A 12,574-nucleotide genomic window follows, 5' to 3' on the forward strand; every position below is an offset into this window, starting at 1 on the left:
TGGATCCAGGGCTCAGGACGTCCCTTCCTTTCCCAAAGGCCTCCCTTCTCTAGGTCCCCTTCCCTTAAGAGGTGTTTTATTTGTTCTAGAACTCACTCAAGAAGCAGTGGTCTCCATACAAGGAATTAGCACGTTTTAAGAGAGATGGATGGACTTTTACAGTGAATTTCATTGTGGATAGTTTAAAAAGAGGATACTTCCTATTTTGTTAAAACTCCCTCCTGAGGACTGCTGGCCCATCATACTTCTTTGAACACCAACAGAAAGTCAGTAGGTTGATGAGCGATACTACTCGTGTTGATATGTTATGGTTGAGCAGAACTGGGTAGAAGGACAACATGGAAGCAGGAAATGTGTTGCTCTCTTGGGATATTATCCAGCTCCTGGAAAGAGATGCCCTTCTCATAGGTGGTGATTTATGTCTACTCTCTAAGTATGACTGGCTACAGGCCCCTCAGGGTGCAGGGCCACTTGGAAGAGTGAGGTGGGGATCTGACAGCTGCATGCTCTGTAGATTCCATGTTATTGACCCTAACAGATTTGGATTATGGCTTTTTCAATGTACAAAGGTCTACTTTAGGAATGAAAGGATCCTCAGAGAAAGTTAAACTGGTGGTGAATCCTACTACAAAGATTTTTTTTTTTTTTAATTACATAGACGTAAGCTGGTCTCAATAAAGGAAAGTTTTGATTTGGTAGAGAGCAAGATAATTTGGGAGAGTATATTCCTCATCAATTCATTTCTAATTTGTTTATTTATTCATGTGACTCTTTTGGGTCAAGCACTGGGGTGAGTTGACCAGTATGGCATTTTTGACAACAGAGGGAGGCAAGGAAGTTTTGGCTGCCTGAGTAGTGTTGAGGGCGAGCGAGACGTGGAAAAAGTTTGATTAATGTTGCTGTTTTTCCAGTGCCTGAAAGGGAAATATGCTGTAGCCATTGGTTACCAAGCTCTTCTTTGGAAGGTGGCACACTTTAGTCTCAAGGGTATGGGCCTCCGTTATAACTGGTATTATCTCCTCCAGTTCAACACAGTGACTCTCAGCTGGTTCCTTTCTAGCCTGGAAAGAGGACAGGCAAAATAGGTTAAAAGGGGGGGGAGGTAAAAAGAAGAGGAGGAGGGAGGGAGAGAGGAGGAGTTGAAAGTTGCTTACCAGCCATTTTACACGGCTGGGAAAAAGGAGGTCAGCCCTCTACCCTCACATGACCTTCCTCCACTGGCTCCGTCTACTCCTTCCCTGTCTGCTGTTGCCCTAGGGCTTATGGATTTTCTCTTACTTAGTGGATTGTAGACTGTCTACAACTTCCCCAAAAGAATGTGTGCATGTGTATGCGTAAGAGAGAAGAAACAGGTAGGCATGGCCAATTTTGAGGTCAGAGATGTGGACGGTAGGAAGGATCTGGATGAACAGGTTCTTCGCTTCGGAGAAAATACCTTCACTAGACAGCCTAGTAGCTGGCACTGCATCAGCAACTTTCAAGCCATAATAGATTTGGAGGAATTTTATTAAAAGAAAATCAATAAGCATTATATATCTTGCGACAAGTATTCCCTAGCGTCGTATTTCACTCCCTTTTCTGGCTTGTCTTCTGTTGGCGTGGTCAACTGAAGGGGAAAGGCTGGACACCCTGTACTCTGAGTTGCTGCGACCATGTCTCGTCTCTCTTCCTGCCCAGTGTCCCCAGGCAGGCGTCTCAGAGCACTCACAGCTCGCTGCTTGTCACAGCTCTCCACAGGGAACTCTGTGAGCCCAGCTCTTCACATAGAGTTCCCATAATATTGTATTGTTATATTCATGTCCTGTGTTTATAATCCAGCTGCTTATGGATTCTCAGAGACTCAAGCAATTGTGGCATGTGATGGTCTTAAACCTGTGTCTCCTTGCTGGATAATAAATAACCCTTCTTTGGAGCCTGGCTTCTCCCCTGGATTAGAGGAAGACTAGTGAGTGACTCTCTTTCCATTTGCAGATTAAGGGATTGAAGATTCATTTCAGACTTTGGTGCTATGCATAGTTTTCATCAGTACTGTTGGTTGTACATTCTTACATATCCAGAGATTTCTAAACCATTCCTCATACACACACACACACACACACACACACACACACACACACACACAGACTTCTATACACATTATTCCATAATTTATCCATTGGGATGGGGTAAAAAATACTTTACTTAGCAAAAAAAAATGTTTAAACCAGTGGTTTGAAAACTTTTGGGGTTATTAGTGAGTGTTTATGGTTAAGGGTATTTGTGGTTTCACTTTCTACTTTTTAGAATCAACAGTAAATATTTGAGACTAATTAGAGACTAATTTTCTCTCAAGCCTTGAATATGCATTTGGCTGAGTGTGTGTGTCATATAATGAATACCAGATGAGACAGCTTGTGATTCAATTGCTCAGTTGCTTTAACATTCACTGACTACCAGGCTGCCATGTTTATGACCATCACGTAGTTTTACATTGTTTTCGTTCATAGTCCTACATTATGAAGGAGTTAAGGTCCAGGCAGAAAAGAGCTGTCACACTCAAATTATGTAATTTGATAAGTGTTTAATAAAGAGAATATTTAAAATGTGTGAGCAGAAAAGAAACTACAAGGGATAGTGAAAAACTCGAGGCTAGTAACAGCAGGGATCTGTGGTCAAGCCAAGTCTAAAGCGGTCATGAGATTAAGTCATGAGACTTAGCCAGCCTGAGGTGATCTACCAGCTGGGGGAATAAATATCCCAACTTCACTCACCTTCAGTCTCCAGTGGCCAAACCAAATAGAAACCAGAACACAAGGGACATTGTTGAGGCAATCCATAAAAGTTAACTTTTTACAACAGGACACAGGGTAGAGAAAGATGGAGAGTGGATCCAGAGGGACAATGGGATTGATCCAGCCCATATTTAGTGTAAATCTATACTTGGCCAATGGTTAAAAGCAAGCTGCATACTTATTCTGCAAACGTACCTCTTTACTGATCTTCACCACATCTACACATTGCATTCATTCAATCGAGATTTATTCAACACTGAGTTATCCCTAGTAGTACTTTAAAAAAATCAGTATGCAAAGAAAAAAGATAGTCATGATTATAGCTAATTTGACCTTTCATTTTTAAAGGAACCATCCAAACCCAGCAGTATGGCAATTGTGGAAATATGCTTGTCAATTGCAACTTGAAATTTTATCTTTTATTTCTTCATTTGGAAACATATATAAAAGTTATAAAATAAACGAGCTAATTTTTTAAAACTTAAAAATTTTAAATTTCAAACATCAAATCATGAAAGCAGTTTTTAACACAACAACACATAGTCTAACTTTGGTCTACATTTCTGATGTCTTCCAATTTCCTAACCAAACATGCCACATAATTATGAATTATTCGTCTATAAATTATACGTACTTTCATATATAATTAAAGTAAATTAAGTTGCAGGTAGCACTAATTAAATGGGAAAATGTCAAAACTACTCTTTATTGTAATGAATATTGTTAAAAATGAATTTAAAATGAACTTGTGCAATAATTGAAATATACCCATCTAAAGGAAGTATCCTTAATGGCATTTTTGTATTGCAAAAATGACAAAAATGATTTAAGACATTCCATGGGGGTGTGGTTGAGATATGGATGAATAGTGAAAGGGATTAGAGAGTCTAAAAATAATGGAAAGTACTGATCTGGAGCTTTGGGGGATGTTTCCTTCAGTAAAGAAGCACCATTCTTTACTGGTTTAAAAATGTGTGAGCCCTGGAGGTCAGCTCTCAAGAGGCCCCGCAGAGTTAGGAACAAGGAAAGGAAGTTCAAGGGTGACGATCCATTCACTAGTTAGGCAGGTTTGGTTATTAGCCTATCTGTATGTTTGTCCAGATGCCATTAGCCTCAGGAGGATTGTTGAGAATGTAAAGTGGGTAATACAACAAGTCCAAAGAAATCTAGCCTCTCCATGGAGCCTGTGCCCACATAGCTGCTGGAAGTCTGGCTTTTCGTTCTGTCCTTGGCTGAGTATCAAGGAAGGAGATAAATGCAGCTACCATTCTATTCCCTGCTTCTATGCATTTGACTCTGTTAGATTCCTCATATAAACGGTATCATACATGATGTAGTATTTGTCTTCCTGTGTCTGGCTTATTTTACTGAGCGTAATGTCTTCCCGATTCACCTGGGGAAGGGGAAATGGAGAGGTACAAAGGGTACAAAGGGTACAAAGTTTCAGTTATGCAAGGTGAATGAGTCTTTGAGATCTAGTGTACAGCATACTGCTTGTAGTTAACAATACTATATTGAATACTTGAAATTTTTCTAAGAGGGTAGATATTATATTAAGTGTTCTTATCACAAAAGATAATAGTAACCAAGGAGGGCAGGAGGAAACTTTTGAAGGTGATGGATATGTTTACGGCATAGATTGTGATGATGGTTTCACAGGTGTATACTTGTTTCCAAACTCATCAAGTTGTACACATTAAATATGTACAGCTTTTTTTGTATGTCATTCATACTTCAAAGTGGTTTAAAAAAAGGGGGGATAGGGGCTGAGGGCTCGGAAGCAGAGTGTTCCTTGCTGTGGTCTCCAGGTGGTTAAGTCACTCAGTTCTCACCTGTAGAGACGTTTTGCTACTGCCACTGCTTCCCTAGTCTTTGGCATGGCCAGAGTCCTAGTAGTTACAGCTAATGTGATGCTCTGGTCACTCTGGTCCCTAATGCTCTTTCTTCAGAAAAGGCTTCGCAAGTGAAGGCACGAGGATTGTGCAGAAGGAGGAGTTGAACTGCAGTGCAGCTCCAACAAAGACCTCAGCCAATCCCATAAGGATCTGGAATAGCCCCTCAGAGTTGCCCTGCCTTGACCAGTCATTGGATGTGGGCTGTCCTTGGCCAAGGTGACTCTTTTAGGCTTAGGGCAATGCTTAAGGATGGAAAGGTGACTCCTTGGAAAGCCATCAGCCTCCAACACTCCTATCAACTGGGAGAATGAGCTGAGTGCCTCAGGTCCGCAGCAGAGTTTTCTGGGTGGAACATCAACATCTACGACAGTCCGTCCCTTGTGCTTCTCAGAGTTACTTGCTTCATAAAATACATGTTCGGAAAAGTTCCTCTGGGATTCTGGTTGGTCTTACTTCCTGGGGAAACATTTAAGAGGAAGGTTAGTGGGATACACTACAGCCCTCTCTCTGGCAGCTGGTCTTAAGTCTGCAACTGATGTTCACATCTCCTTCCTCAACCACTCTTTCTGTAGTTACCTCACGCTCAATTAACTCTTCTTGTCTAGGTGATCATCTGTTTGGGCTGTTGTAACAGAATACCCTAGATTGGGTAGCCTAAAAACAACAGAATCTTATTTCTCAGTCTGGAGGCTAGGAGTCCAAAGTCGAGATGCTGGCAGATTCGGTTTCTGGTGAGAGCTTACTTCTTATTCATAGATGACCATCTTCTCGCTGAGTTCTCACATGGTAAAAGGGACAAGGGAGCTATAAAAGTCTATTTTATAAGGACACTAATCCCGTCATGAGGGCTCCACTCTCATGACCTAATCACCCTCTAAAGACCCCACCTCCACATACCAACACATTGGGGATTAGGTTTCAACATACGAATTTTGAGGGGACACAAGCATTCAGTCTCTAGCAGTGACCTACTTGGTGGAGTGACCAAGACCCTTACCCTACGCTGTCTGATCCCCTGGTCTTGACTGTTGCACTTGTCTATTACCATCAAAAGTTTTCAAAGAATTAGAAAGGATGCCCCAGTGGCTAATCTGGGTACCAGATATTTTCTTACTGCCTCCATTGTCAAATAACTATCCCCCACCTAATGATCAGGATCAAGATGGTGATCCCTTCCTGTGCCTGCTAGTCTCTTGACACAAAGATGCTAAAGTAACTTGGTGCAGTGGTAGTTTAAGGTTTAAGGTCCTCCTGTTATCCATGGTGGAGATATTCCCCATCTGGTATTCAGACTCTCAAAGCCCAGAGTTGTGGAGAAAGGAAGCACAAATTCCCCAAGTGGGCCACTGGGAGTGATAGTAGGCCGGGCTCCTCCTCCTCTCACTCCTTGGTCTCTGCACCCATGTATCTTACCATGGAAACACAGCATCATTAAACGATCATGAGTTTGGTCAATATACTGAGACTAGAGGATGGTGCTCATAGGATACCCTCTCAAAGCTGAAGCCCATGTCACATCTTCTAAAGACCTTTCCATCTCTCTGTCAGGCCTGTAGCTTCTTGATGGTGTGGGATGTGGTAGGACTTGTGTATCTCATGGCCATATGCCCACTCCTGAACCTCCACATCAAGAATACAAAAATGTATTCTTTGGTCTGAAAGTGTTGTATAAGATCCCGTGTTGGTGGGTCAAGCACTCTGTAAGCCCTTGCATAGTAGCGCTGACTGAGGCCCTGCAGAAGGAAAAGGTAAACCCATACCTACAATATGTGTTGATTCCGGTCATGGTGACTTGCTCCCACTTCCAGAGTGGAAGGAGTTTAGTGTAATCAATTTGCCACCAAGCATCTAGTCGTTCCCTTTCAGGGTTGGTGCTATACTGAGTGTTCAGCTTTGGTATCTTTTGCTGGCAGGCTAGACAGTCAGCAGTGATAGTAGCAGTGGTGGTAGTGGAAGCCCATGCTGCTGGACGCAGCTGTAGCCTTCATCCCTGCCATCCACTTCTGAGCCCATAGTGCTATGGATAGCTCACGACAACGTGTGGAGTCTGAGTTGTTATATCTAAGTTTTTAGTTCTTATACCGTGAATGCTCTCTGGTGGGCGTTAATGTGCAGTACAGTGATCTTCACTTTATGTTCATCCATGTGCCTCTTCCCCTGATCTCCTCTTTCCTTCCAGACCCCTGATCAACTAGCCAAGTCATTCAAAACTACCTGTAAGTCATTATATATTCTTATATCAGGCTACTTGTCTTTTCACAGAAAGTGGGGGACCAGCTGCTTCCTGAAGTTATGTCCCTTGGGAGGATTTCTTCTCACTTCTGAAGTTATATCCCTTGGGACGTAACTGAAGTTATGTCCCTTGGGAGGATTTCTTCTCACTTCTGTCCCTCAGGAACTCCTGAGTAGGCTTTAGTGAAGTAGTAGTCTACTTTTGGCTTGGACTCATGTGCCAAGTTGACCCATCCATGAACCTATCACAGCTTTTTCCTTCTCTTTCAGATGGTCATAAGGGATCCCCATATTTCCATAGGTGTGAGTTGAATGAGAGGCCTAGTATTATAACAGTGGATAATATGGGGAGTCTGAGCTACCTACTCATGTGTCTTACTTGTGTTCTTTGGTACTGCTGGTGCCAGATCCCATATGTTCCCATTTAAATGTAACAGTGAATTGCATCTGGGCCCACACAACCTTATGACTTAATGATCTGACAGAACCCAGCTCATGACTACCTGGTGATTCAGGTATTCCTCTACCATAACACAGTAACATACCAGGTGCTGTTTTCTGAAAGATATACAAATCTCTCCTACAGATGGCATGACCTCATTTCAGAATCCTAGAGTCTATGTTGTAATTCTCCTATTGGTGCTTGTCATAAACTCTATAGCGCACCTTTTCTCCTACCCAATGCCTCTAATAGCATGGGGCCTGCTGCAAGTGACAGGGCCTACTTTCACTGCAGACTGGACCCACTGCAGAGTTGTTTCATGTTCTGTGCTCTACTCTAAGCTGGCAGCATTTAATATCATCCAATAGACTGATTGAGGCAGTATTCCTAAGTGTGGAATATATTGCCTCAGAATTCAACGAGACCTACAGAGTACTGTGCTTCATTCTTAGTGGTTAAAATTGTGAAATGCAATAATTTGTCCTTTAGTTTGGGCAGGATATTCTAGCACACCCTGGCCCACTAAACCCTAGAAGCTTCATTGATGTGTGGGACCTCTGATTCTTCATAGGGCTTATCTCCCCACCTTCTGTCTCACCAAAACCTCCAACATACTTGCCACTTCTTGTTCATCCACCTTAATATGATACCTTTGATATGGTGGACCAAGTGGTATTCTGCAGAATGTTCATATGGTTCAGGTTACTTTGCACTATATTTGGATAAGATTCAGAAGAGTTGAAAGCCCTGGCACAAGGCTGTAAAAGTACAGTGTTAACCCTAACAAGTGAATGCACATGGTTTTTGATTCTCCTTTCAGAGAGGGAAGGAAAATAATTCATTTGCTAAATCGACGACCATAAGTCATAGACTCAAGGCCAAAAGATCCCAAATTTGACACAGTAGCTACAATTAGAGTATACTGGGTTGCATTTGTGGTAGTCCAGCATTATTCTCCACTATAATATCTGGTTTTGTAGGAGCCCAGCTGGTGAATTAAATGGGGATATTTTGGGGAACACCACCACTGCCTCCTTTAGTATTTAAGGGTGGTACATAAAGAGATAATAATTTTTAAAAATAAACACAATAACATTATCATTACATACAAAATTAATTATTTAATACCTATTACTTCTGAGAATGTGACATTGGTTTTGATTTAGATATGACTGGGAGGGTGGTTGAGTGTTTCACTCGGGCTTTCTTACTATGCCAGCACTTACGCAACAGGCCAAGAAACCAGTATTGGAGTTCTGCCAAAATCCCAGCATGTTCACTCCAATTATAAAATTAGGGACCAGGGGAAATAACCCTGCTGGGTTTGTGGAGACAGTAGACTCTCTATAAACCATCCCTGGTCCAGGACTCCTTTTTTTAAACTGGACCTCATACATCCCTACTCTTGTAGGGGACCATGATGCTGTTTCAGACTCCGGTGCTTGGGTATACATGTTGACCTGCACTCTTGTCCAACAGTCTTTAAAATATTTGGACATTTCTTTCTCCCCACTGTACAACTACCCAAGTAAATGGACCAAGTAGATCCTTTTAGATAGAGTCTGGGGAAATGTTGCCGTATTCTCTTGCTGTGATGTTGCAGGATTCTCTTGGGAACTTGCCCTTTGGGTTCTATCTTTGAAAACTTCCTTTAGTCCAGAAATGGGGCAAAATATCATGACCCTTTATTGGAGCATTTGCCCTCAAATTTCTTGATCCTCCATTCTTGATTTCTTTTTATTGTATCGATTAATACATCTTTTATCTGATGATCTATCTTGCCTCTGGGAGGTCGTGCTGTATAAACCATTTGGTCAAGCCGCCATGGCGGGAACTTCAGTCTTGCAGCAATTGCATCCACCTTGCTTTAATGGTTAAGTGCTGCCACATGTTCCTTATTATTTCGGAACTTTGTAATCCTAATTGGTATCAAGAGTGCTCACTCTGTAGGATTTCCTACCATCAGGCCTAACCTACAGAGGAGAGGAGAGCTTCTCAGTGATGATGACACCCTTCTCACCAGCACATTTCTTACTGTTTTGATAAGTGGAATATCCTTTAGGCCCTCTTGCAAGACAGAGTCAACTGATGGGTTTTCCAGCTGTCCCTGGCATGCCATGGCAACTCTAACTTGCCTATTTCTGTGAGATTTTGATTGTTTCTTCCTCTATCACAGCAATCCTGGCATTGCTACTTCACTTAACACGGTCTGTTTTTTTGTTCAAGGTTTCAAACGCCATTCTAGTATTAGTGTTTGTCCTAGTGTTAGCACCATCTTCTGGGGTTCTGATAATGTGTTAAATTCTCTGTTGTAGATGAGTGCTCCGACATTGAGAAACCCTCTTTTATCCAGCTTTAAGTCCTGCCCCCTTTGTCCTGCACTCTCAGGACCCAGTCCCATACACACTTTCCCATTCCTGCTGGTACATATTGGTTAGGTCATACAGCTAGGTCTTTTGAGATGCAGTCCTTTTTCTCTCTGAGTGGCCTCTGCACATTCCTGGCTGGGTACATTGGTGTGAAAAGATTATTAGGTCATCTGAGATACTACCAGGAAGAGTAGATCTAACACTAGGATGGCATTGGAAACTTGAACAAACAAACAAAAAAACACTAAAAAAGTTCACGTTAAGTGAAATAGGGATGCCAGAATTGCTGTGATAGAAGAAGCAGAAATTAAAATCTCACAGAAATAGGCCTGCTAGAGTTGCTATATTAGGGACAGCTGGAAAACCCATCAGTTGACTATTAAAATCCCAAGTGAAGTCAAAACTATTTCTAGGTAGCAGAATCTTTTCTTTCTCTAAGGCATGCATTATCTGGTGATATTCCTTTGACATAAATTCATGAAGCCAGGAGGGACACAATCAGAGTAATTTCGGCAAACTTTGTAAGTCTCTTTCTCAGTTGCCTGGGGGCTGTTATAGCAAAACAGTCTAAGTTTGAAGAAAAAGAAAGTGTAATTAGTTTTACCAGTGAAAGCACATTTTCCTCAGTTAGTTAACAGTGGAGAGTACAGCCAGTTATTTCCTGGAATGTCATACTGTCAGCAAGATTATAGATTATATGGCTTCTCTGAATATCTGTAATGATTTGTAGCTGGTAACTGTGGTAACATCAACTTTAAAAAAAATAGTTTTTTGTTAAAAACAAATTTTCCAAAAAACAACCTTCTTGCTGAATACTATCAGTGTTAAAATTATACTTTTTATTGGGAAGGTTTTCAATTACGGGGCAGTCAGAGATGGACATTAATTTTCATGGAAGGCCGTTATTATAATTGTAGCTGGTTGTGTCATTAGGTAAATATGTTCATGTAAGGAACTTCCCTGGTATTCTAGGACAAAGATATAAACCCAACAGTTAAAGTTTTGTATGCAGTTTTGGCCATATTGAATATAAGTATTTGAATAAAGCATTTTTATCCTAGAATCAGAAGGGTGATAAAAATATGAAATATAAAAATCACAGTTAAAATAGTTAACACTTAAATTGAAATGTAAACCAGTGACTATTGTTATAGGCTTAATTTCGATTATACATTAATTGCAAGATTAAGTCATTGACTTCTATGAAGTCATCTGCCTCTGATGACAATGTTCTGGACATCATGTCTTAGGCTCTTCATACAGTCTGACAGATCTGTGGTAACAGTGTTAACTTATGCTGAGAATCCTGTGCCCTGAATTTTGCCTTTCCCAGCACCGCTCTCCCCAGGAGACTCAATTTATGACCTATAGCTTGTAGCAGGGGCTGTCAGATAAATTAATGGAAAAAGCAGAAACTATCTGAGGATAATAAGACTGACTGGCTTGGGTTAATAAATCGTAATTACCGACATTAGAATGGAAGGACGCAGAGGCTCTATTGAGGAATAATAAAATGTCAATCTATGTGCCCGAGTCAGTGATTACCCTTGACGGAGGGCATATTATGGACAATAAGGGCATCGATCAACTTTCAGAGCTCTTAATTAATGCCATAAAGTATATTATAGTTAAACCCAATGGACAAGAATTTAGATTTTTCAATAATTCTAATAAAGTAACTGTAGATTCACATAATTTGTAGCACTGTCAGAAGTTATAAAAAAAATTGGTTACCATAATTCAATTTATAAAGATATTGTTTATTTTAATTCAGTTTTAATTCAGTGTATGTTTACATTTTGAAAATCTTGAGTGTTTATAAAAATTTTAGCTTAAAACCAGTAAAATCAGTATAGGAAGCTTTAGGAAGTTCAGGTAAATTAGATTTTCTATGACTAAATGAACCCTAATCTTGCATAAACTACAGTATTAATGGTACCATTTTTACACTGTGATACAGCCAAGGAAAAGGCATATTATAAAATTAGCCTAATATCCAGTGATTCGCACTGCCAGGCAAGGGTACATCTATCTGTGGAAAACTGGGCTGAATAGTTTGTTGACAGGGAAAGTCAACAATTTGCATGTACAAGGAAAGAGATAGGTTCATGGTGACTTTGCTAATTAAAGATTGAAGTTTGAGCTCTGGCTAGGACAGAATTAGTCCGTAAGTCTGTAGATCATGGGTTAAAACAGGTGCCATTTTTTATTAGTCAGAAAAAAGTTTTCAATCAGGTCAGTGTGAGTTTGCATGTGGGTCACTCACAGGTCAAACAAATGTCGTTTTCTATTGGTTAGACAAAAGTTTTCAATTAGGTTGATTGCTGTGGCTCTGCGCCTAGGTCACTCAAAGGTCTTAACTACTCACCAGCTTCAGCTGGTCAAACCCTGAAACGTCATCACTGGTTGTCAGCTTCCGCTGGTTAAAAGCAGTTGCATGGGAACGGCACAACCGGTTTGAGATGGGCTCCGACTGGAAAAATTTCCTTTTACGTTGTGAGTATCAAATTGCTGTGGTAGTTTTAGCCCACTGGATAAGTTTACAAAAGTGCTATAATAGTTTTATTTTAAATTTTTCTAGAAATAATGAACTTTGCATCTAATTAAACGTGGGATGAACCTTTTAGATATTAAATATAAAATGTGTAAAAGAGTATATACATTTTTCAAAAATGAAAGGGAGTATTTGAGCAAAAATGAAGTTCTCTGTGTTAGGATAGATATTAATTTAGTCTTATAATTCCCTTGGGTTTGCCTTTTGTAATACTTTGTGAGCCTTGAATATGCAAGTGGATTTGGAGAGGTTTATTTTGTTGGTGATGGTTAAAGTTTTGGAGGCAAGAGCAGTATCAACTCTTGGATTGA

At 40.6% G+C, this 12,574-nt stretch overlaps 1 protein-coding gene across 3 annotated transcripts in view; it reads left to right on the top strand.

Moving 5' to 3' along the window:
- Nucleotides 1-12,574, top strand: part of DGKI (diacylglycerol kinase iota) — a 473,650-nt gene that overhangs the window by 218,133 nt on the left and 242,943 nt on the right. The gene's annotated exons all lie outside the window — the stretch shown is intronic.

This window comes from Balaenoptera acutorostrata, chromosome 7, assembly GCF_949987535.1.
Source record: "Balaenoptera acutorostrata chromosome 7, mBalAcu1.1, whole genome shotgun sequence".
Taxonomy (NCBI): domain Eukaryota; kingdom Metazoa; phylum Chordata; class Mammalia; order Artiodactyla; family Balaenopteridae; genus Balaenoptera; species Balaenoptera acutorostrata.